We start from the raw sequence: 25,232 nt of genomic DNA, 5'->3' as shown, positions 1-25,232 counted from the left end.
GTTATTGTACATTTTTTAAGATATAGCTATTCTTGTAGGTGTGAAGTGATATCTCACTGCGGTTTTGATTTGCATTTCCCTAATGATTAATGAAGTTTTCATATTTCAGTAAACATAGTTTCATGTGTTTATTGGCCCAGTATATATATTCAATAGAGAACTATCTATTCAAATTCTTTGCTGGTTTTTGTTTGAGTCCTTTGTCTTTTTACTGTAACAGTTCCACATATATTCTAGATATGAGTCCTTTTATCAGATAAATTATTTGCAGACATATTCTCCCATTCTTTGGGTTGCCTTCATATTTCCTTGATAGTGTTTTTTTGATGCACATTTTTTTTTAATTTTGATGAAGTCAAATTTCCTTTTTCTTTTGGTTGTTAATGCAACCAAAATTTTATCCATAAAAGCATTTTTGGAATTACATCCATAAAACCATTACCTAATTCAAGGTCACAAAGAGTTACATCTAATTTTTTAGAGAGTATTACAATGTTCACTGTTACTTTTAGCCTTTTTTATCGATTTTGAATTAATTTTTTATGTGTTGTGAAGACTGAGTTCCCCTTTACCCTTTCACATGTGGTTAAACCATTACCCAGTACCATTTGTTGAAAGGACTATTTCCCCCATTGAATTATCTTAGCATTCTTGATGAAAAACGCTTAACTATAAAAGTTAGGGTTTTTTCTTTGATTCTTAATTCTATTCCATTGATATACGTCCATTATTATGCCAGTATCATAATGTCTCCTTACAAAGCTGACTACTGAAGCTTTGTAGTAACTTGTGATAACAAGAAATGGGTGTAGTGCATAAACAATTAATCTTGGAACACTGAAAAAAAATAATAAAATAAAATTACAATGTTTAAAAAAATGTGAATCTTCCAAGTTTTAATTTTCCAAATTTTTTTCAAGATTGTTTTGTTTATTCTGGGTCCCTTACATTTCCTATAGATTGTGGGATCAGCTTGTTAACTTCTGGAGGGATAAAAGCAGGTGGGAATTAAATAGAGATTTCATTGATTCTGTAGATCAACTTGGGAAGTGTTGTCACTTAATAGTCAGTCTTCCAATCCATAATCAATCATGGAATGTCTTTCCACATGGTCTTTTTAAGTTTTGTAGTTTACAGTGTGTAAATCTTACATTTCTTTTGTTAAATGTATTCTTAAATATTTTATTCTATTTAGGTTATTTTAAATGGAATTTTTTCTTAATTTTATTTTTAGATTGTATATTGATAGATATAAAATTTGTTTTGGTATTTAGATCTTATATATTCTATTACATTGCTCAACTTTATTTTTTTAGAGATTTCTTTTTTTCTTTACTTATTTGTGAGAAAGAGAGACAGACTGTGAATGAGGGAGAGGCAAAGGGAGAGGGAGAAAGAGAGAAGCAGACTCCCAACTGAGCACAGAGCCCAACACAGGGCTCCATATCACTACCCTGAGATCATGACCTGAGCCAAAATCAAAAGTCAGACATTTAACCAACTGAACCACCCAGGGACCCCTGAATTTGTAAACTCTAATAGATTTTCTTTCTGGATTCCTGAGTATTTTCCATATAAAAGATCAGGTCATTTGAAAATAGTAGTTTTACTACTTTCTTTCCCATCAGAATGCCCTTCCCTTCCCTTTCCTTCTTTTCCTTTTCATCCTTCCTTCCTTCTTCCTTTCTTTTTTTCTTGCTTAATTGCCCTGGCTAGAAACTCCAGCACAATATTGAATAGAACTGGCAAGAACAGACATCCTTGTCATTTTCCTCTCCTACATTTTGAAAGATAGTTTTGCTAGACATAGAATTCTTGGTTACCATTCTCTTTCAGCACTTTGAATATATCATTTCACTGCCTTCTGGCCTCCATGGTTTCTGATGAGAAATCAGCTGTTAATCTTACTGAGTCTTACTTGTACTTGTTTCTCTCTGCTTTCAAGATTCTCTCTTTGTCTCTGGTTTTTGCCAATTTGATTATAATAAATCTAGCTGTGGATCTCTTTGATTTTATCCCATTTGGAACTTGTTGAACTTCTTAGATGCATAGATTTACGCTTTTCATCAAATTTGAGAGGTTTGGGGTCATTATTTTTTCAGATATCTTTTCTACCCTTTTCTTTCTGTTCCGTCCTGCTGGGATTCACATTATGCATATACTGGTACTCTTTAAGGTGTTCTATAGGTCTCTGAGGTTTTGTTCACTTTTTTCATTCATTTTTCTTTTGTTCCTCAGACTAAGTAATTTCAATTGGCCTCTTTTCAAGTTTGATAATTCTTTTTTTCTGTCTGTCCAAATCTGCTGGGGATTCCCTCTAGTGAATTTTTTATTTCAATTTTTATTCTTTCCAACTCCAGATTTTCTTCGATTTTTTTAATCATTTGTATCTTTTTATTGATAATCCCAAGTTAGTGAGACATTGTTTTCAAATTTTCCTTTAGTTCCTTAGACATTCTTTGTTCTAGTTTTTGAACATACTTAAATTAACTGATTTAAAATCTTAATGTAGTAAATTCAGTGTCTGGAATTATACAGAAACTGTTTCTATTGGCTACTTTTTTTCTGTGTATGGGCCATAATTTTCTTTTTCTTTCAATATCATAATTTTTTTGTTGAACAGCTGAGCATTTTAAATAATACTAGATGGTAATTGGAAATCAGATTCTTTTCCTTCCTTGACATTTGTTATTATTTCTTTTTATCATTTTGCTGCTGCTGTTTTTTGGCAATTCCTCTGATCTCATTCTGTAAATTCTTCAAATATTTTGTGAGATTAATGGCAATACATACATGCATATATACATATATACATGAGTCAGGGGAAGGGCAAAATAGGTGATGGAAATTAAAGGCTACACTTATCATGGCAAGCACAATGTATGAAATTGTTGAATTGCTATATTATAAACCTGAAACTAATGTAACACTGTGTGTTAACTGCACTGGAATTAAAGCAAAGTCTTTAAAAACAATCAATCAATTAATTAATTAATTAGAAATTATGATACTTCACGAATCTGATAATCTAATCTCAAGATTAATTTCTCATTAGGGCGTTCTAAATACCAAAAGAAATATAAAGGACCTAAATAGAGACAGATGTACCCTTTGTTGACAAGCTTGATCCAGACTATTTTACTTGCTACATCTAAAGTCCAACATCCAGTGGACATTGTCCCTCCAGTGTTATCTTTCTTTTGTTGATTACACCAAATCTACTGTGTAGTGATACATAATTGAAGAATTTGATCCTGCCCTCACTTCATGACTCTAAAACTTTTGGTTTCTTGATTTGGCATCTTTCTTGCTCACACAGAACTACTCTAGGATGTTTTCATTCTGTGAAAGCTTATTTCACCCTTTCTTCCTATTCTGAACACTAATGAGTAAAGTTCATTTATAAAATAGAAATTTGAAAATGTAATATTAAGTCTGCTGTGGAAGCATCATGTGGAAGAGCATTAGCTTAAATATATATATGAAGTGGTTGACTTAAAGCTTTCTTAGACAAAAGGCTTTTTCCTTTCTGTCTTTCCCAGAGTTTGGATTTCTTATTCATAGGTAGTTTAGAGTCATTGCAGTCAAAGTATGATGATATATAGAGGGAAAACCCACTACAGGAAGAAAAGAGCAATAAAACTGCTATCTCTCTCATGCTAGGCTTTGTATCAGGCCTGTATTTATGTCATTAAATCCTTACATATACACTAATATGAGGCGAGGATTAATGATTGTGCTTCAAGTGGAGATAATATTGTTTAAAGAAGTTATATAAAATTGGACAAATCCAGCAAATGTAAGTAGATGCAAAAGAAGAACCAAGAAATTTTGACTTCATACTCTTCTAGGACACCATGCATGTTTAAACTTAATCTTCAAAAGTCAATAAAGAGGGGGAAGGATTATACTTGTTGGACCTTCCTCATGCCATATATGAGTCAACACTTAGCATATAGGTTATTTTATTTCATCTGTCCAATGACATTATGAGGAATCAGAATATGAAGAAGTTAAATAATTTGATAAAATTGCACTTGTAGAAAATGTCTGGTGTACAGAAGATGTTCAGTAACAATACATTAAAGAGACAAATGAAAGCGGCAGAACTTGCCCTCTGATGCACTGCTCATTTCTCTTCTATAATACCATCTAGACATGCACATAGGCAGAGAGCAACATATCAGATTTTTTTCAGAGACAACTTTTTTTTTTTTTAACCTATTCAAGAACTAGGCCTTGAAAGAATCATATTCTTGTTCTGGTAGGGAAAGGAGGTAAGAAAGACAGGTTATTGCAGTGCCCAAGGAATAGGCCAGGCTAAGACTATGGTGAATGCTACAGGTAAGGCTACAGGGCTTGTAGCAATCATTCTGTGCTCTGTACCTACATCGAGGGCCTCTTAAAAGACACTCTTTTGTTAGTCTTAAATTCAACCAATGATTTTGCAATGAGCCTTTCTACTTTCATGATCTGTAAAGATTAAAGATTCCAGACAAGGTGGGAAGAGAACTTCAAAAGTTCATCTCACAACAATTTTGGATCAAAGGAATTTTATTTTCCTGGCGGTGAAAAACTGAAAGGTAAATAAAAAGACACAATATTTTATAGGGTTCTTCATTGATGGGCTATTCTTTAAATGCTGAGGAAAGAAACAAGTAACACTTCTGATTACTTAATTAAAGTGTGCATAAAGCCTGTGTGCTGTTGTGTCAGAATAGTTTCTCAGACTCGTTAACAAGTGGGTCCGCATTAGTGTAGAAGGGCATTTCTGCAAATATTGTAACAATTTCTACCTAACTGCCTTCAGCCTCCTTCCCTTAATCTCAAGGACATAAACAGTAGATGAAAAGCACAGCGACTTGATTTACCTACAAGAACAACGTGGAGGACAATGTTAGATTAGTGATAATTTCCACCCAGTAAAAATAAGGAATCTTTTGTGAGGGAGGGCAAGAAATCAACAGCAGATCAGAGATAAGGCCTTTCCAAACCTGGCCCCTGGCTACCAATCTGGCCTGGTCTCTGCCACCAATGTGTATACATCTCTCATCTCTAATGAGCAACCTGGCTTTCCCAAGTCAGTGGTGGCTGCTATAAAATGCTGCCATCACACCCAGCGTTTCCTCTGAATTTCCAGGATGTCATTTTCTTCAACTGAACCACTCTAGTTTGTGCTCTCATTCTCCTCTCCAAGAAGACTCTGTTCCCTAAACTGAAAACATCCTGTTCCTCCAATTCTGTGTCTTTGTAGAGGAGACTCTCCATTCCTTTCAACTTCATTGTTCTGGCCTCAGCCCACATGCTCATCAGGGCCTGATCCAATAACACTTTCTTCCCAGAAGACCTACCACGTAAATCCTGCTCATTTGCCTTAACCCCTTAGCTTCTGAGGACACGAAACATTCTAATGATGTCCCCTCTACCCATTTCTAAGCATCTCACATGCTTCCTTACTATAAGATTCAGGTACAGACTCAACACCCTTTTCATTTTTTTCACTGAAGATTTCCGAGCCTAATGTTCACTTTCTGGGACTTAGAAACTAAAGTCCCTTTGATATTCTAAACCCACATTTCTTTTCATAAAAGTGAATTGATTATTAGAAATGACTAATAATCATTTTTGAATGATATGGCTTTGGTGATTTATAATCATGACTGAAATGTTTGAGGAGATATTCTATTCCAGGTTGTAATAATTTGAAACTTTTTACTATATTTGCTTATGTAATTCACTTTATTAGGCCCATGTTGCTAAGCCATTTTGGTAAGTCATTTTAAAAGTAAAGGGCTAAAACTTATGATAAGGTTCAGAACCAATAACTAAACTGAGAACCAATTCTGTGCCATGTCTGCACTAGGTGCCAGGAGAATAAAAAAGCATGATACCTCCATGCAGCTAGAAATGCACTTATATGCACCAGTTGGGCTGAAGCAATTAAACAATTTACTATGGGCTGACGTATGTCTCCCCCAAAATTCATATGTTGAAGTCCTAACCCCCAGTACCTCAGAATGTGAGCATATTTGGTGATAGGGTCTTTAAAGAAGTAATTCAATTAAAATGAGGTCACCAGGGTTGACTCTAAACCAATGGCCTTCTAAGGAGAGGATGTTAGGATGCAGACATGAACAGAAGGAATATGAAGTGAAGACACAGGGAGAAGATGGCCTTCCACAAGCTGAGGAGAGAGGCTTTGGAAGAAACCAGCTCTGCAGACTTGAACTTGGACTTCTAGCCTTCAGAACTGTGAGGAAATAAGTTTCTGTTGTTTCAGCCACTTAGTCTGGGACACTTTCTTATTGCAGTCCCAGCAAACGAATATAAGGCCTCTTTTCTTCTTTCAAGTTCAAATTCCACTGAGAGTCAGACACATGTGTCAGTCATACCAACAGGAAAACACTATGTTTATTCCCAAATGAGCTGGTTGAAGGCCAGGGCTTCTATTCTATGGTTCAAAGAGTTTGCTAATACTTCCTTTATAAATAGACAAACTTTCCTACCCAGTTAGTTACTATGTGACAAAGAACCAAATAGAATAGATGCCTCTTAAGTATAGGAAGATCTGAAAGAGAAAGGAGCTGAGCTCACTTTCCTTTAGAAAAGTTATCATCCACGTAGGATTGAGGGCATTGATAGGGCCGGGAGTATTAGTAACAGAAATTGCTTGTCATGGAAACATGAGGAGCGGGGAATAAGTACCCGTGCAACAAACCCTGTTTTTACTCTCTTGATTCATTTGGTGTAGGCTCTAAGACTCTGGTCAGCCAAGGAAATGACTGTGCCTCCTAGGACCAGAGATGAGCCATCACAGGGCTGATTCTAGCTGTGTACTTCCCAAGCTCCGTTCATCTCATCAAACATCAAGGTTGTCTGGAGAAATGAGAGAAGCCAAAGGCCTGCTTTCTTACACAATTCAGAATTTGGTAATGGTGATATCCCATGGGCCCAAGGGATCTTTCTTTCTCATCTGTTGTGTTCAAAATCATTAACACCCATTACATTGTCAATTCTGTATTTCTGTCTAGAGTACAGGCTGTATGCAGTGACCTTATTTCCTGTGTTCTGGATTCGCTTTGGTCCATCCACCAGTGTTGTTGCTGGGGATAATTTTGCTCTTGTCTCTAAATTGCATTCAACTTGTCAATCACAGCAGCATATTCTTAAACTGAAATTGCCATTGATGTTTCTGAAATCTGTCACTCCAAAAGCTTGGTATAGACAAATATCTCTGCCTTGTGTACCTTCGTTCTAATATTGCAATAATGAAATAACATCTATTTCCATTATATATGCTCCCCGTACATTTCCTCCATAGGAGCAACTTCATTTGAAATGCTGAATTTGTTTTTTTCTTACTATATTTATAGTTAGGATTCTTTGATGTAGTTAAGTGACTTCTTTTCTTTCTCTCTCTCTTTTTAATTCTGGTATCAAATGGAGACAATAGATTTTGAGGGGTTTTATTTTTTAGGAAAATTTCTTTAGATTTTACTGTAAGAGGTTCTCTTTGGAGAGAAGAGAGAATCCGGGTAGCTGAGGTCTGCCAAAGTCAGCGGTGTTCAAGCAAATCTTGCTCTCCTTGACTTCCCTAGGAATTAGAAAATAGTACACAGGAAGGGTTCTCTAGTTAGATGAAACATCTGCTATTATTTTCGTGCCTTGATCCCCTTGACAATGTTTTACTTTCCCAGTGCCAGCCCCTAGACTCACAGTTCCAAAGATTTCTTAGGCACATTGCCTCAGGACATAGGAAGTCCCTACATCTTCAATTTGCATAGAGACGTCCCTATAAGACTCACTTCCAGTGACTGAAGAATTTTAATATGTTAATATGTGTTGATCATTCTGAAACTTGTGCTTATGAAACCTGTTTTTAAGGTGACTTGGTGGGACCTGTTTTCCATGGAGCACACTTTGGAAATACTGGCATAGATGCAAAGTCTTGAGAGGAAGATCCAGTTTTCCACATAAAATCAGAAAGAGAAGGCTTCTATTCAGTGGCAACAGCAAATCCAAGGCAGTTGGGAAAAATTCTTCACTAAGTCAATAATAATTTCTGTAGTAACTTCAGTCTATAAAAGGAGGGCTTGATCTCATAAACTTCCTAAATCTCTTAAGCATTTGCATTTTTATGATACTAAATTTAGTATTATGATGGAAGAGGAAATTCTGGAAAACTATGATAAGTTTATTAAATTTTTTTAAAGATTTTATTTATTTATTTGACACAGAGAGAGAGGTCACAAGTAGGCAGAGAGGCAGGCAAAGAGAGAGGAGGAAGCAGGCCCCCTGCTGAGCAGAGAGTCTGAGGCAAGGGCTCGATCCCAGGACCCTGAGATCATGACCTGAGCTGAAGGCAGAGGCTTTAACCCACTGAGCCACCCAGGCGCCCCAAGTTGACTACATTTAAGAAAAGCTAATGACTAAAGAAAGAAGAAAAAAATTAAGAATAACAAGTCAAATACAAACTAAAATGGTATTCACTGGGGCACCTGGGTGGCTCAGTGGGTTAAAACCTCTGCCTTCAGCTCAGGTCATGATCCCAGGGTATTGGGATTGAGCCCCAAATGGGGCTCTCTGCTCAGCAGGGAGCCTGCTTCCCCCTCTCTCTCTGCCTACTTATGATCTGTCTGTCAAATAAATAAATAAAATCTTTAAAAAAAATAAATGATATTCATCAAAAAGAAAATTATTTATTTTTTATATTTAAAATTAGATATACTTCCAATTCATTTTTTAAGTTGATTACCTTACTTTTTTTCTAAACTTTTACTGAAAGGGGAGGAGAGTGAATGAAGTGAACAAATCTATAAAAGCTTAGAGAACAAGAGGGGAGCCATCAGAAGAAGACAAGAGATTCTTGATTAGTTTCTTGAAGACCCATGGGGATAGGACTGTTTCAAAAGAAAACAATAGCTAAGAATATGCTTAGGAATGGTTGTAGTAAAGGTAGGAAACACTGATTCTCCTCAATGGAATCAGAAAACTTCCAAGCCAGGTCCGAAAGTACAGAATGTAAATATGAGAGCCATAGTCAGAAACCTATGGGGCCAGTAACTAATTACAAACTTCTCACAGAACAGCTGGGTCCATATTCCCATTCATAATGCTGATAGATGAGAAACAGCAACATTTGTTGTCATAATAAAACTGTCATAATAAAAGTTTATCCTGCAAAGAGAGTAAGCACTCTGCCCTGGGAAGGCCAGACTCCTCACACTGGCACCCCAAAAGAAAGGTACTCCATAGTCAACACTTAGGAGGGTGATTAGTGTGCCTGCACTTTCTGCCCATCCACCCTAGAGTGTTTCTAAGCAGTGGCACTGCTGACATTTTAGGCAGAATACTTCTTTCTTGTGGAGGTTGTCCTTCGAACTGTACTTTGTACTGTAGGGGGTTTAGCATCCACAAGCTAATGGAACATCCATTAGATGCTGGTACTAACCCCTTTGGTGGAAATCAAAAATTGCCAAATATACTTGGGGGGAAGAATCATCCCCAGTTGAGACAATTATCCCAGAGCAAGAGCTAAAGATAAGCCCAATCCACAAACAGAAAACTGGAGATGGCAGAGCGGGGAAAACATCTAAACAGATGCAGAGGGAGCTGTTTCTTCCTAAGTATAAATGGACAACCAAGATGGCCAGATAGTTGAGGAAAACTAACTGTAAAATAAAAAGACAAATAACCAAATTCAATAATTGACCCTCAGAGAAACTGATACTTAACATTCAAAGACAAGAAGGCAATTTTTTTTTAAGATTTTATTTATCTATTTGACAGACAGAGATCACAAGTAGGCAGAGAAGCAGGCAGAGAGAGAGGGGGAAGCAGGCTCCCTGCTGAGCAGAGAGCCCGATGTGGGGCTTGATCCCAGGACTCTGGGATCATGACCTGAGCTGAAGGCAGAGGCCTTAACCCACTGAGCCACCCAGGCGCCCCAAGAAGGCAAATTTCTAAAAAGCTATAATTAATAGCCTCAAAAAGATCTGAAGACAATGGGTCGATAAAATACAAAGAAATTTTGTCATAGAAAATGAACATCAGAGAATAAAGAAAAGCTTATGGAAATGAAAATATGATTCTTCCACTCCAAAAAAAAATAAAACAAGAAAAATAAAAACCTTACAACTTAACTGAAGCTCTAAAAATTAAACTCAAAAGACGTATTCTGCAACTAGAAAATATCAGTTATAGAAAATATAAAAGAGGAGTTAGAAAACACCAGGGATGAACCCCCAAGGTTTAACATCTATAATAGTTCTGGGAAAAAAAAACAGAATGTAAGAAATAAGAGGGAGCTTTGAGAAATCTCCTCATTCTCTCCTCCATCTTCACCAAAGCTTAAGAGAGATGCTAGTGTTCACACTGAAAGCAAATCTCACTCTTATACACGTCTTGACTCAGAACAACAAGAGCGGGGGAAAAAAAAAAGAACTAAAATCTCAGGAGAGGGAGGTGCACCAATGATTATTTACAAATGAACAGGAATCAGAATAGTGGAGTTCTAGTGAGCACACTGGATGGAGATAGAGCAATGTTTGAAATTCTGAGGACATGATTTTTTTTTAAAGATTTATATATTTATTTTAGAGAAAGAATGAGAGAATATGCATGGGCCAGAGTGGGGGGTGGCAGGCAGAGGGAGAGAGAGAATCTCAAGTAGATTCCCTGCTGAGCACAGAGTCCCATGCAGAGCTCAATTTTAAGATCCTGGGATCATGACCTGAACCAAAATCAAGAGTAGGACACTTGACTGAATCACCCAGGCACCCCCCGAGGGACATGATTTTTTAACCTAAAACTCTATGCAAAGCCTGACTGTCAGGTGTTTTTCTACATACCCTTTCTGGAAGTGCTAATGAGGATATGCTTTGGAAAATGAAACTGGGATCTAAGAAAGAAAGGGCATAAGATACAAGAAAAAGTACAATTAAGCCAGAAGTGAAATGAAGAGAAATTTCAAAATGAAAACTCTTCAGTTAGTCAAAACTGGAAATGCAAGTCATTTTAAGAAGAAAGTAGATTCCACTGACCCAGCGATTAAGAAGAACCTGAGAGACTGAAGCCATATGCCAAAAGATCCTTTTTTTTTTTTTAAAGATTTTATTTATTTATTTGACAGATAGAGATCATAAGTAGGCAGAGAGGCAGGCAGAGAGAGAGAGAGAGGAGGAAGCAGGCTCTCCGCGGAGCAGACAGCCCAATGCGGGGCTCGATCCCAGGGTCCTGGGATCATGACCTGAGCCGAAGGCAGAGGCTTTAACTCACTGAGCCACCCAGGCGCCCCCCAAAAGATCCTTTTTAACAAGTCACCGTTCACTGATAAGGACTGCTTTGTCATCAGCACAGAAATGATTTGAATGCACGTTCCCATGCATGCATGTGAGTGCACACACACACACACACACACACACATACACACACTTCTCAAAATATTAAAGAGTGTACAAAATCTGGGAAATCAATGCTGGAATTAGGTTAATCTGCAAATTTTACAGTATCCTGTCTTGGTCTTTTCCGGCACTATAACAAAATACCACAGACTGCGTAGTTTAGAAACAATAGAAATTTCTTTCTCACAGTTCTGGAGGCTTAGAAGTCCAAGATCTAGGCACCAGCATGGTCATGGTCTCATGAGGGCTTTCTTTCTGGTTCAAAACTGGAACCTTCTTGCATTGTGGAAGGGCCTAGCAATCCCACTGGAGCCTCTTTTAGAAGGCACTGATCCCATTCATGAGGGGTCCACGGTCATGAGCCCAACCTCTTAATATCATCATCTTGGGGTTGTTAGGATTTCAACATATGAATTGGGGGTGGAGGAAGACACAAATACTCAGCCCATAGCATGTCCTACAGTAATGTAAGACTTGAAGTTTTAAAAATTGATGGAAGGTGCTGAGAAATTGCAATGGTGTGATAGTATGAAGAGTGACAAGTAAGAAGAGAAGCTGATAAGAATTCCTATGTCAACACATGGGGAAATAGCTGATTTTGTTGAGCAGTTATGTCTTATTTTTAGTCATGTTGCAAGCTTTTTCTCAGTCAATATCAGTTTAATCCTCACAATAATATTATGAGGTGGTTATGATGATCCCAGTTTTACTTACAAAGAGATTAAATAATTTGTCGCAGGTCACTAAACCCTATATAGCAGGATCAGCTTTCTCAATCAGGCCTTCTTATTATTCTAAATTCCAGGCTTTCTTTTTTCCATTCCACCGGCATGAGAGACAATATAAACCTAATTTAACAGATGGAAGGTACAAGTTCTGACTGAGGAAGTTCACAAAATTTATCTCGGACACTTTTCTGAAGACCTAAAGTCCCAAAATTAGCTTACACTGGGGACATCCTCAAGAACAAGGACTACTTCCCTCCCATTGTGTGCAACAATAAAAGGCCATCTACAAAGTGTTTCCATATAGTTCAAGAAAAGTTTCATAAAATCAGAAAAAGTCCAGGAAAAAGCATTTAAAATGGCAAAGGGTTAGATGTGCTGTTTTATGAAGATGGACTAAAAAGAGAGAAATCATTAGCATAAAGAAAATCATGAAGACTGTAAAGAAGAACATACGTAATCCTGCCAGAATACTAGATCAAGCAAACATCTCAGAAAGTTTTCAGAAAGGAGACTTTAGAGAAAAGCAAAAGAAGAAAAGCAAATAATACCATTTTAAAATGGACCAGTGATTTAAATAAACATTTCTCCAAAGAAAGTAAACATGCAAATGGCCAATAAGCTCATTAAAACATGTTCAACAACATTAGTTAGTAGGGAAATGCAAATCAAAACCATAATGACATTTCCTAGCCACCCACTAGGATGGCTATAGTGAACAAGCAAAACAAACAAACAAACAAACAAAAAAAAAAAAAAACCACAATAACAAGTTTTGACAAGGATGCAGAGAAAAAGTATCTTCATACATTGCTGGTAGGAATGTAAAAATGGTTAACTGGCTCTGGAAAAAAATGTCAGTTCCTCTCTCTACATATATATTTACATAGACATAGACATAGCTGCCATATGACCTAGCAATTCCATTTTTAAATGTACACCAGAATGTAATGAAGTATGCCTACACAGAAACTTACACATGAATGTTCATAGTACCCAGATTCGTAATAGCCAAAAAGTGGAAACAACACAAATATCCACCTGCTGATGAACAGATTAAGTAATGCCGCATAGCCATACAATAAAATATTATTTAGCAGTAAAAATAAATGAACTACTTATACATGATATAGCATGGATAAAACTTGATAACATTATGTTAAGTGAAAGAAGTCAAACAAATAAAACCCCATACTATGTGATTACATTTATATGAAATGTCCAGAATAGGCAAATCCATTTAAGTAGAAAGTAGATTAGTGATTGCCTAGAGCTAGGAGGAAGAAGGAATAGAGAATGACAGCTAGTGGGTAGAGGGTTTCCTTTTAAGGTGATGAAATATTCTAAAATTAGATTGTATATAATTCTATGAATGTACTTTAAAAGGTTGAATTGTCCAGTTTAAATGGACAAATTTTAAAGTATGTGAATTATATCTTAATAAAGCTTGTTTTTTAAAGGTAAAAGATAATTAAATAACCATTAATGATAAAACTGTCAGTAAACTAGGATTAGGGGGAGAACTTCCTCAACTTGATTAAAAAATATCTACAAAAAAATCTGCAACTAGCATCATACTTAATTGTGAGAACATCAGACCCCTCCCCACTAAGATCAGGAAAAAGGCAAGGATGTCCCCTTTCACCATTCCTTTTTATCATTACACAGGAAGCTCTAGCTAATGCAATAAGAAAAGGAAATAAAAAGCATACAGTTTGGGAAGAAAGAAAACTGTCCTTGTTTGCAGATGACATGATTGTCTATTTAGAAAATCTGAGAGGATCAAGAAAAGAACTCCTGGAACTAGTAAGTCATTATAAGCAAGATTTCAGGATAGAAGCCCAAGACAGGTTAACAGTCAATCACTTTCCTGTACACAGCAATGATCAAGTGGAATTTGAAAATAACAAAATTTACATTAGCATCCAAAAATGGAAATACTTAGGCATAAATCTAAAAAAGTAAGGATATGATAAATACATATTTATACATATAAATATATACTTTTATATACCTATATATGTATATGGAAAACTGAAAAACTGATAAATGGAATCAAAGAACTAAGTAAATGTAGAGACATTCCATGTTCATGGATAGGAAGACTCAATTTTTTGAGATGTCAGTTCTTCCCAACTTGACCTATAGATTTAATGAAATCAAAATCCAAATCTCAACAAGTTATTTTATGGATATCGACAAACTGATTCTAAAGTTTATAAGAGATAAAAGACTTAGAGTAGCCAACACAATACTGAAGAGGAACAAAGTTGAAGGACTGACACTTCTTGATTTCCATAAAGGTTTGATAATCAGGGGAGTGTGGTATTAGCAAAAGAAAAGACAATTAGGTAAATTGAACAGAATAAAAAGCACAGAAACAGAATCCAATGAATACAATCAAATAATCTTTGGCAAAGAAATGAAAGCAATGTAATGGAGCAAAGATACTCTCTCCAATAAATGGTACTTGAAAAACTGGATAGCCTCTTGCCCCCCTCCAAAATATATAGATATAGATATAGATATATATTTTATATATATTATATAATATTTATAAATATATATTTTTATATATTATAAAATATATATTATATCTATTTTATACATATATATCTATATATAGATATTTATATCTATATCTATTTATATCTATATATAGATATAAAGGATCTATACACAGGCCATACACTTTCAAACTCTTCATAAAATTTAACTCAAATGGATAACAGACTTAAATGTAAAACACAAAACTACAAAACTCATAGACGATAACATAGGAAAAAGCCTAACTGACCTTGGGTTTGGTAATGACTTTTTGGATACAACACCGAAAGCACAGTTTATTAAAGGAAAAATTGGGGGTGCCTAGGTGACTCAGTCGTTAAGCATCTGCCTTTGGCTCAGGTGATGATGCTGGGGTCCTGGGATCAAGCTCTGCACTGGGTTCCCTGCTCAGCAGGAAGCCTGCTTCTCCCTCTTCCACTCCCCCTGCTTGCATTCCCTCTCTCACTGTGTCTCTCTGTTAAATAAATAAAATCTTTAAAATAAATAAACAAATAAATAAATAATTGATAAGCTAGATTTCAATAAAATTAAAAATATCTGCTCTGCAAAAGACACTGTCAAGATCATGAAAAGACAAACCACAAGCTAGTAGAAAATACTTGTGAAAGACACATCTGATAAAGGGCTGTTACACAAAATATACAAAGAACGCTAAAAACTCAAGCATAAGAAAACAAAAAAAAAGCTAACTAAAAATGAAATACCTCAACAGACACCTAGCCAAAGAAGAAATACAGATGGCAAATAATCCTATGAAAAATTGTTCGATATATGTCATGATAGAAATGCAAATTAAAACGAGTTACTGCTCTATACCTACTATAATGACCAAAATGCAGAACACTGACAACACCCAAAGCTATTGAGGATGTGGAGCAAAAGTGCTCTCATATTCTACTGGTGAAAATGCAAAACAGTGCAGCTACTTTGAAAGATACTTTGGTGCTTTCTTTAAAAACTACACACTTCTTACTATATAATCCAGCAATAGCACTACTTGGTGTTTACCCAAAGGAATTGAAAATGTATGTCCACTAGAATAATCTGCACGTATTTATAGCAGCTTTGTTTATAATCACACACACTTGAAAGCAACCAAGATGTCCTTTAGTAGGTGAATGGATAAATAAACCATAGTATATCCACAGAATGGGATATTATTCAGCACTTAAAAAAAAAAAAAAATGAGTCATGGAGCAAGGAGAAGACATGGAGGAACTTGAAATGCAGATTACTAAGTAAAAGAAGCCAATCTGAAAAGGTTACATGCATTTTGGTCTGAACTATATAATATTCTGGGAAAGGCAAAACTATAGAGATGGTAGAAAGATTAGTGGTTGCCAGGGGTTGAGGAGAGAGGAAAAGATGAACAGGCAGAACCCAGAGGATTTTCAGGACAGCGAAACTGCACTGTATTGAACCATAATGATGGATACACGTCATTACACGTTTGGGAACCCTAACATAAACTACAGGTGATAATAATGTGTCAATACAGGTTTGTCATTTGTAACAAATGTATCGCTCCGGTGGGGGATGTTGATCATGCAGGAGGCTGTGAGGGGATTGTGGGGAGCAGGGAATATACATAAAATTTCTGCACCTTCCATTCAATTTTGCTGTAAGCCTGAAACTTCTATAAAAAATAAAGTCTATTTTTTTAAAAAGGAAAGATAACACCATTATATTCATTTATAGAATTCTTTTCCCCCAAGAGGTGATAGAAGCCAGAAACATGGGTAAGCCTAAGCATGTGAGGTGGTAAATAGCATATAATGTGTTCTTAAGGAAATTAAAACTATTTGGATGGTATCCAGAATCTTTAGAATTTGAACCTTTTACGGAGATCATCATCATCTCCCACAAAATGTTTCCTTTGTGTTAGTTTTATGAAACAAAATATTAGGCAGAGTTGATCATTAGACTGAAGTTGGATAAGTTTTGTTCTCTCTCTTCCTCTTCAATAGCCCCAAAATTTTCCCGGCAGAATTAACAAAGGTTACTAATCACAAGGATAGAAAGGAGTAATAAAATAATAAATAAATAAATATAATAGCATTTTTCTTCTGTGGCAGACCTAAAAATAATAATATACAGAATACCAAAGGGCCACAGGACACCGGAACATGCTGGAAGTTTCTACATGCAAACTTTGCAGCAAAATGTAAAATACCACAGTGCAGGTAGTACTATCAAAAGAAATATTTTCTCCACACTGTTGCCACTCTCCATCCCAACAACAAAAAGAAAACTCTCACAAGCACATACTCAAGACAAATTTTCTGTGGATGGAAAAATCAGTTTTTCAGGGTTTTTAAAATAAGTCGCTGAAATATTATTTTGGTAAGGTTGGGAGATGATGAGCAATTGCTTGTTCAATGAACCTTTAAGTAGCATAGTTGACCAAAGATTCTCGCCGCAGAGCAGTTTCATGTGTGCAGCCCAGCTGGAAGTAAAAATGCACACAAAAGAGAAAAAACAAACCACTGAGTTATTAAGCTGAGACAGTAGAGTAGCTCTGGATTTTTTTTTTTGTTCCTTTTCCCCATAAAGATACCATTTGGTTGAATAAACAGTGCATTCTTTGCATTTAAATAAACTTAATTTTAAACAGCAGAGGGAGGAGGGGAAGGGAAACTAAACCAAACATAAAACAAAACCAGAGATCATTGTAAAAGAGACTTCAAACCAAATTTTTATTTTAATTAAGACAACACTCAACAATAGAATTCTGGGAAGGATGTTGAGGCAAGAAACAAAATCTTTTTCTTCCAATCGTACTAATCAGTTTAAGTGGATGGCTTCCAACCACCTATATAATTGCATGGGCCCCAGTCGGACAATGTGGCAAGGGAAGCTTGTATCGCTTAGGAGACTTGGTGGTTACTTATAGAAAGCCTCAAAACAATGTGTGTTTCCCTTCGCTCTAACTTAGAACTAAAACCCAGGAGGTTACAAAAACAAATGGCACATTCTTGCTAGTCTAAACAAACTCCTTTGAAGTATCTTCTGCCATATGAAATGCACCTCTGTTCCTTTCTGAGAAGGGAGCAAAGGAAGATTATAGAAAGAACTCCTCTCAGGAAGGAGAAACTTTCTTGCATATTTTAGAAATCTGTGGCCGCCTCAAGGCACATTCATTATCTTAATCTTGCCAAAGCCTCCACTGCTTCTTAAACTCTGGCCAAAAGCCAAAGCTTCTCTAACAGTGTTCTAATCATTGGATTAATCTTTGCTCACCCAATCTTTGTTGACTCATCACCTTCTTTAGCACAGAACACCAGTATGACCCAGAGCAACCTAGGACCAGAGTCTGCCCCTTTACCTTAAGGAAACGTAACTACATTAGCTTTTCCTTAAGGTAGAGAGCAGAGGATAGACAGGATGTGACCAACTGGAAGCTGGGAGATGAAGACCTTCTGAAGAGAGAGCTAAAACCAACATGGCAGCTCCAAACCCCACAACAATGAGAGGCTCAAGAAAAGCAATGATCTCTCTCTTTTGTCTTTGGCTGTAAAGTTTTTTTGTTGTTGTTGTTTTGTTTTTGTTTTTGTTTTCGTTTTTGTTTTTGTAGCGTTGAAGATTGGCTATAGGAAAATGTGATGGAGATTTTTCTGGCAACAGGAAACCAAGGTGAATTTGTGAGTCATTTATTTCCTGAAATATAGACCTCATGATTCCCTTTTCAATTTCTATACACCTTTCTCTGTTGCTCATGTAACATTAAAGGAGGAAAGGGGAACAAAGATTTTTTTTCTCATTAATATCTAAGAAACTCAGAAATAGTGGAGGAGTCCATAATTTGAACCAACTTTCTTGCTAAAAATAAGTAATCAGAAAATTAGTTCAAAATACCAGAAAATAATTAAAAAAGCAGTGCAGAATGTATTTGAAAGCATCAGGGAGTTAATAAGTTATAGGATGTGATAGAGGATAAAGAATCAAGAAGGTGAACCCAGCATGTGGGAGCATTTTTCCATTGCAGACTTTGCTGAAAATGAAGCAACTGACTTAAAGACTAAGTAGCTTTTTTAGTAGCCTCACAAAATTAGCAAAGCAGAGATCAGAATCCCAGAAATGGGATAGTCCTGGTACACTTTCAGTGCTTTGCATAGGACCTCTAAGTGTTGATCCTAGAATTAAGACTGAACTGAAATAGTCAGTTTCTTGCAGATAATTTGTCTTAGATCCTGTTTTCCTAAAAGATCACGGTTCCTCAATGTTCCTATGTTGGTTTCACATATCTGGCTGAGGCAAATATCATTTCTCTGTGAGGAAGGATAATCTCATACTAGGCTCCAAATTATTTTTATAGACTGCTTACATTGTCCAGAAGAGCCTGAGTGGCTCAGTTGGTTAAGCATCTGACTCTTGATTTTGGCCCAGGTCATGGTTTTGGGTTAGTGAGATCTAGCCCCGTGTTGGGCTTCATGCTCGAAATGGAGCCTGCTTGGGATTCTCTCTGTCCTTCTGCCCCTCCCCACTGGCACAAGTGCCCTCTCTCTCTCTAAAAATTAATTAATTAATTAAATATATAAGTATATTGTTCAACATAGAGTTCAACGTAGCCCAAGCAAACAAGGACACAAGCTATCATATAAGAAAGGTGAAAAAAAGGGGAAAATAGATCATAGAGATAGAAATATATTCTATCTGTTAGAGATATAAAATTTTAAAATAAAGCTCCTTCTTATGTTTAAGAAGATAAGGTAGAAAAATTGACTTGTCCTAATTTATATGAAACTTTTCTAGTTTCAGTGTCGGAAATCCTAGCAAATCAAGAGGGTTGACCTCCTGAGAAAAGACAATATTGAAAATTTCCACAAAGAACTGGAAACTATTTTTTTTAAATGTCAATTCTACAAATGAAAAATATAATAACTGAAATTAACGACTCAATAAATGGGCTAACTAGTGCAGTAGGCACACTAGAAAAGAGAACTAGTAAATTAAAATTAGGTCAGAAGAAAATATCTAGAAAGAAAAAAGTATCCAGAAGGAAGACAAAAGGAAGTACAATACAAAAAAGACAGTAAGAAAGAGAAGAGAGAAGGGGACTAAAAAACACATAATTTGAGTTCTAAAAAAGGAGAGAAAAAGTGGGTCATGACCAATATTTTAAAAGATAATGACTGGAAATATCTCAAAACTGATGAAATACATCAAGACTTGAATCAAAATGCACTATGAACCCCCAGCAGGATGAAATCTTCAGCCCATCAGAGTGCAAGGGCTGAAAACAAAGGAAAAGGAAAAGTTTTGAAGTCATTAGAAGACAGTGACAAATGACTTACTGTTAATAGTGACACTTGGACATCTGACTTCTAAACAGAAACAGTAAGATCCAGAAAACAATGGAAATACCTCCTAAGGCCATAAAAGAGAACCATATCTAGGACTTCTAGAGGATGAGATGGACACCCAAATCCGAATCTCTTAAAAAATCCTTCAAAAACTAGCTAGAATAGCAAGGAAAGCCAATTAAGCCCTCTGTAACTATGCCTAGAGAATGACTAAGAAATAGACTATCACAAACATATAACTCCCTGAGAGTAGGAAACAAATCCTTCAAAACCAGCAGTGCCAGCTCCAGGACACATGCTTAAGCCTTATCACAGGATGCCCCAAAAGATCAATAAAACAGGAAACGGTATCACGGTATTAACAGTGATGACAAAGGATGAAGACACATTATCTTCTCCCCCCACCAAAAAAAAAAAAAAAAGAGAGAGAAAGACTTCAATTCAGAATAGAGAAATTCTTACAACCGGTCTGCAACCTAGCAGAATTCCCTGAAAAATAGGTAATTAGAAGAAGTACAAGCCCAGAGGTTGGGTCTCAGGAAGGCAACACTTCTAAGCAGGGGGTGTTGGTGGGGAAGTGGTAGGACTTTGTAGTCTCAGTGGTCATGGAAAGAAGGAATTACAAACAATGAAAATTAGGGGGCTATCGGGGAAAAAATCACAAATTCAGGAGATAGATCAAACTCTGCCCTTACCCCTGCATAGAAAAGGAAACTATTGTTTTTTTTTTTTAATTGAAGTTTATTATACTAAAAGAAAGGGACATTCCTGAACTAAGAAATCAAGTAAGCCACCTAAACCCATCATATCTTCCTACAAGTGTTTATCCAGAAAAAAAATAAGACCTTTAAAAATGAATAGAAAATAGCAAATAACATCCACACAAGCTAGTAATAGAAGAAAACAAGAAGTAAGAATAAAATATTTCAGCTAAGGAAAATTCTCACCATAAAATATAATACTCCAAACTGGAATAAATATCTTTAAGCAAAAACCACATATGTATTCCCATCAGAAATTTTTAAAAACAAAGATTAAAAATACATGAAAACACTCATGTGAAACAGGAATTAAGAGAACTTAGGAAGAAATTTTTTTACAAAGGACAAAATCCTCTTGAAAATAAAAACACAATTAGATGTCAGAAGAAAAACCAATTTGATTAAAAATATATTGGAGGAATTAAAGAGACGAATAAAAATAACAAAGGGAAAAATAAACTCAGAGGTAAATAGGAGCAAAGTAAAAAAAAAAAAAAAAAAAGGACATGAAAAGACAAGGAAAGAATTGGAATCACATAATTGGAGTTCCTGGGCATTTAGGCGGGCTGGGGGAAGAGGGACAGTTGTAGAAAACAAAGACAAGGTAGTTAAAAATGTATTTAAAAGTATAATAAATAAAGTTTCTGTATATAAAAGAAACCTGATCCACATATAATACAGTCTGCCATGTACCTGGAAAAATTGATCTGGAATGGTTAACTCCAGCATATACCATAATAACTTTATTAGACTTGAAAGAGAAAAGTATTTCTATGCCTGTAAGCAAAAGACCAAGTCACAAAGGAAGGCACAGTATGTCAAAAGCATTATAACAGAAGTATTCAATGCAAGAAAACACTAATTCAAAATTTCGAAGAAACTTGAGGGAAATGTGATTGAAGAATTTTATATGCAACCAAGCTTTCCTTGAAATAGCAAGGCTAATCTATACATGTGCAAAATTAGAAAACACTGTACTCACAAGCCACCCCTAGGATGCTAGTTAAGGATCAGCTTCATATAGTCAAGAGATAACCAGGCAAAATTCAGCCAAAGCGTTGTTGATGACAGTTGAATATATTTAATTATGGATCTAAGACCAAAGCAAAAGCAGGGACAAGGAAAAAAGGACAGTATGTAAATTCTATACATTATGACCAAAGTAGGAACAGCTAAAATAATTTGAAAGAATAAGGTAGAATAAAAGAGAAAAGTAGGGGAAAAAATCTAATTTACTATTGCACTGAAGACCTGTGAAGTCAAAGTGTATCTTTTAAACAAGCAAACTAAATAGTGGAAACCTAAATGAAGAAACCTAAGTGCTAAGAACATTGTATAACATAATAGTAATTAGTAACCAATAGAATAAAAACAGAGAGTTTCCTAAATATAAAAAAAAAAAACCTATAAAAGGGAGCAAAGAAAACAGATCATGTAAAGAAGGAAAACAGTAAATACAACAAAATCTACACAATAAATAAAACATAAAATAATGCAGCATATGAGCAAAGTAAGTCAATCAGAGAAAGACAATTATCATATGATCTCTGATATGAGGAATTTGAGAGGCAGGGTCGGGGGTTGTGTGGTAGGGGGGTAGGGAAGGAAAAAATGAAACAAGATGGTTATCAGGAAGGAGACAAACCATAAGAGACACTTTATCTCGCAAAAAAACTGAGGGTTGCGGGGGGCTGGGAGGGTAGGGATAGGGTGTTATGGACATTGGGGAGGGTATGTGCTATGGTGAGTGCTGTGAAATGTGTAAACCTGGTGATTCATAGACCTGTACCCCTGGGGCAAATAATAGATTATATGCTAATAATAAAAAATATATAAAATAAAAGTAAAAATAAAAATAAAAAATAATAACAAAATAATTTAAAATAATGCAGCATAACTATTGTATCAATAAATAATTGATGAACATGAAACATTCATTGGATAAAGGACTTCCAGATTGGTCTAAAGGATCAATCTGGAACTGGAATTCTATAACAAAGAGATTCATAGGGTCTAAAAATTAAGGGGATGGACAAATATATAGCAGGCAAATGCAAATACTGGGAAATCAAGTAGAGAGAGCTTGATATTAGATAAGATTAAATATAGACCAAAAAGCATTAAACATGGTAAAGAAAAACATTTTATTATGCTAAAGGCAACAAATTCCAGTGAAAATAAACAGTTACAAATGTCTATGCAACAAATAACTTAAGATATCTTTGATAAAGCAAAGTATAGAGATGCAAGGAAAAAAATGGACAAAAATACATTAATAGTAAGAGATTTTGAAACAACATTCTCAGTCTAAGATAAACTAAGTGGGCCAAAAATAAGTTATACTATTAAAGTTATAAGCAATATAACCCATAAAGCAGAACCTTTAGGTATATATTGAAATTTTCCTAGTGTGGTTGACCTTAGCATAATTAAACCATTTACAAAGATTTACCATATGTAATTAGATCATGAAGAAAATCTCAAAAAATTCTATGCAAGTTTTAAGTTAAAATTAATAGCAAAACTTTAAATGCATTGGAATTTTTAAAAATCATATAAGAAGTAAAAAAATAAAAGACCAAAATTGTAGAATGTCTAACACAAACATTTGCACTACCTATTGAAATATATGAACTGAGATTAAGTAAATGATTAGAGAAAACCTAATAACCTTAAATAATAGCCTTATAGCCATCAAAACTGAAGAATAAAATTATAAGAATGAAATGAAAGCCTCTATAAAACTAGAAAAAAAGTATAAACTGAAAAAGGATAGAAAAAATAATAAAAGAATAAATGTAATAGAAAATAGAAAGATAACACAACTAGTGAACAAGCCAAACGCTTTTTCATTGAGGAAAAAATTACTAACATAGACAAACTACCAATTTCTATAATAGAAATGTATTTAAGAGAAAAAAGAAAAAAATATAAAGTAAGAAATACAAGGGAGTAATAAACATTAAAAGAGATGAAATTTTCAAAATAATAAGGCATTACTTTGCAAAATTATGTAATTTGAATATCAAGATCAGATGAAGTAAATAATTTCATAGGGAAATACAATTTGCAAAAATTTACCCCAGTAGAGACAGAAAGTCTAAACCAACCAATTTCCAAGGAAATTGAAAAATTGTTAAATAATTATCCCACAAAAATAAGTCCCAGTCCTGATAATTTCCTAGGAAATTCTACCAAATATCCAAAGACCAGTTAATCAAAATGCTACATGAATTGTTCCAGAAATAGGAGAGCAAAAGTGAAAAACCTCAAAACATTTTTATGAAGCTAGTATACAATGATACCCAAAACAAATAAAGCTAGCATAAACAAAAGAATCTAGAGATAAGTTATTAGAAATAATACTTGAAGTAAATATCTAAAATGTAATGGTATTACTGTGTATCAGCAATCAAATTTGCAGTAATATTGCTTGTATAAACATCAAAATTACCAAATACATATGAATAGATCTAATGAAGAACACACCAAATCCTATGCAAAAAGAAAAACTATAAAAAAATTGAGAGTTCAAGAGAATGAAAAATAAACCAGAGACTGGGGGAGGAAAAAACTGGTATGAAAAGGACATGTGTTTAAAACTATACAAAGAACTCTTAAACTCAATAAAAAACCGAACAACCCAATTAAACAGTTGGCAAAAGATCTAAATCAACAACTCACCAAAGAAGATACATAGCAAATAAACATATGAAAGGCTTACCAACAACATACATAATTACAGATTGCAAAATAAGACAATGATGTATCACTATACATCTATTAGAATGACAAGAAAAAAGAACAGAAACCATACCAAATACTGGTAAGGATGTGGAACAATAGGAACTCTCATTCATTGCTTGGGAAGACCACAGATTGGTACAACTATTTTGGAAAATTCTTTGACATTAACTGCTAAACAAAAATACATTACGACATGACCAAAACATTTCACTCTTGATTTTTTTATCCAATAAAAATATTACTCCAAGAGATATGTACAAGAATGATTATAGCAACTTTGTTTCCAAAGGCCCCAAAGTATAAACTTAATTATCCTATTACAGTAAATGTATAAACGACAGTGAGTTCATTCACAGGGTGGAATTCTGTGCAGCGATGAAAATGAACAAAATGAATAACTTACAGCTACGGAGCAACACTGGTGAGTTTCAGAAACACAGAACTGGCAATAGAAGCTACACACAGAGGAGTATATACTGTATTAATCTCTTGGTGTGAAGTTCAAAACATGCAAAACTAAGTTGCAATGCTTTGATGGGAAAGAAAAGCAGAAAAGTGATTATCCTGGGAGTCAAGATCCTGGCTGCCTCTGGGAGGAGGGAAGGGGGGTGCCTGGATGGGGACACAGAACAGCTTCCAGAATGTTAACAGGGTTCCATTTTTTCCTCTGAGTGGTGATTGCCTACGGGCTCACTAAGGGATACATCACCAAGCTGCACCTTTTCT

The sequence above is a fragment of the Mustela lutreola genome, chromosome 4 (assembly GCF_030435805.1).
Source record: "Mustela lutreola isolate mMusLut2 chromosome 4, mMusLut2.pri, whole genome shotgun sequence".
NCBI classification, from domain to species: Eukaryota; Metazoa; Chordata; class Mammalia; order Carnivora; family Mustelidae; genus Mustela; species Mustela lutreola.
Note: the sequence above shows the minus strand (reverse complement) of the source record.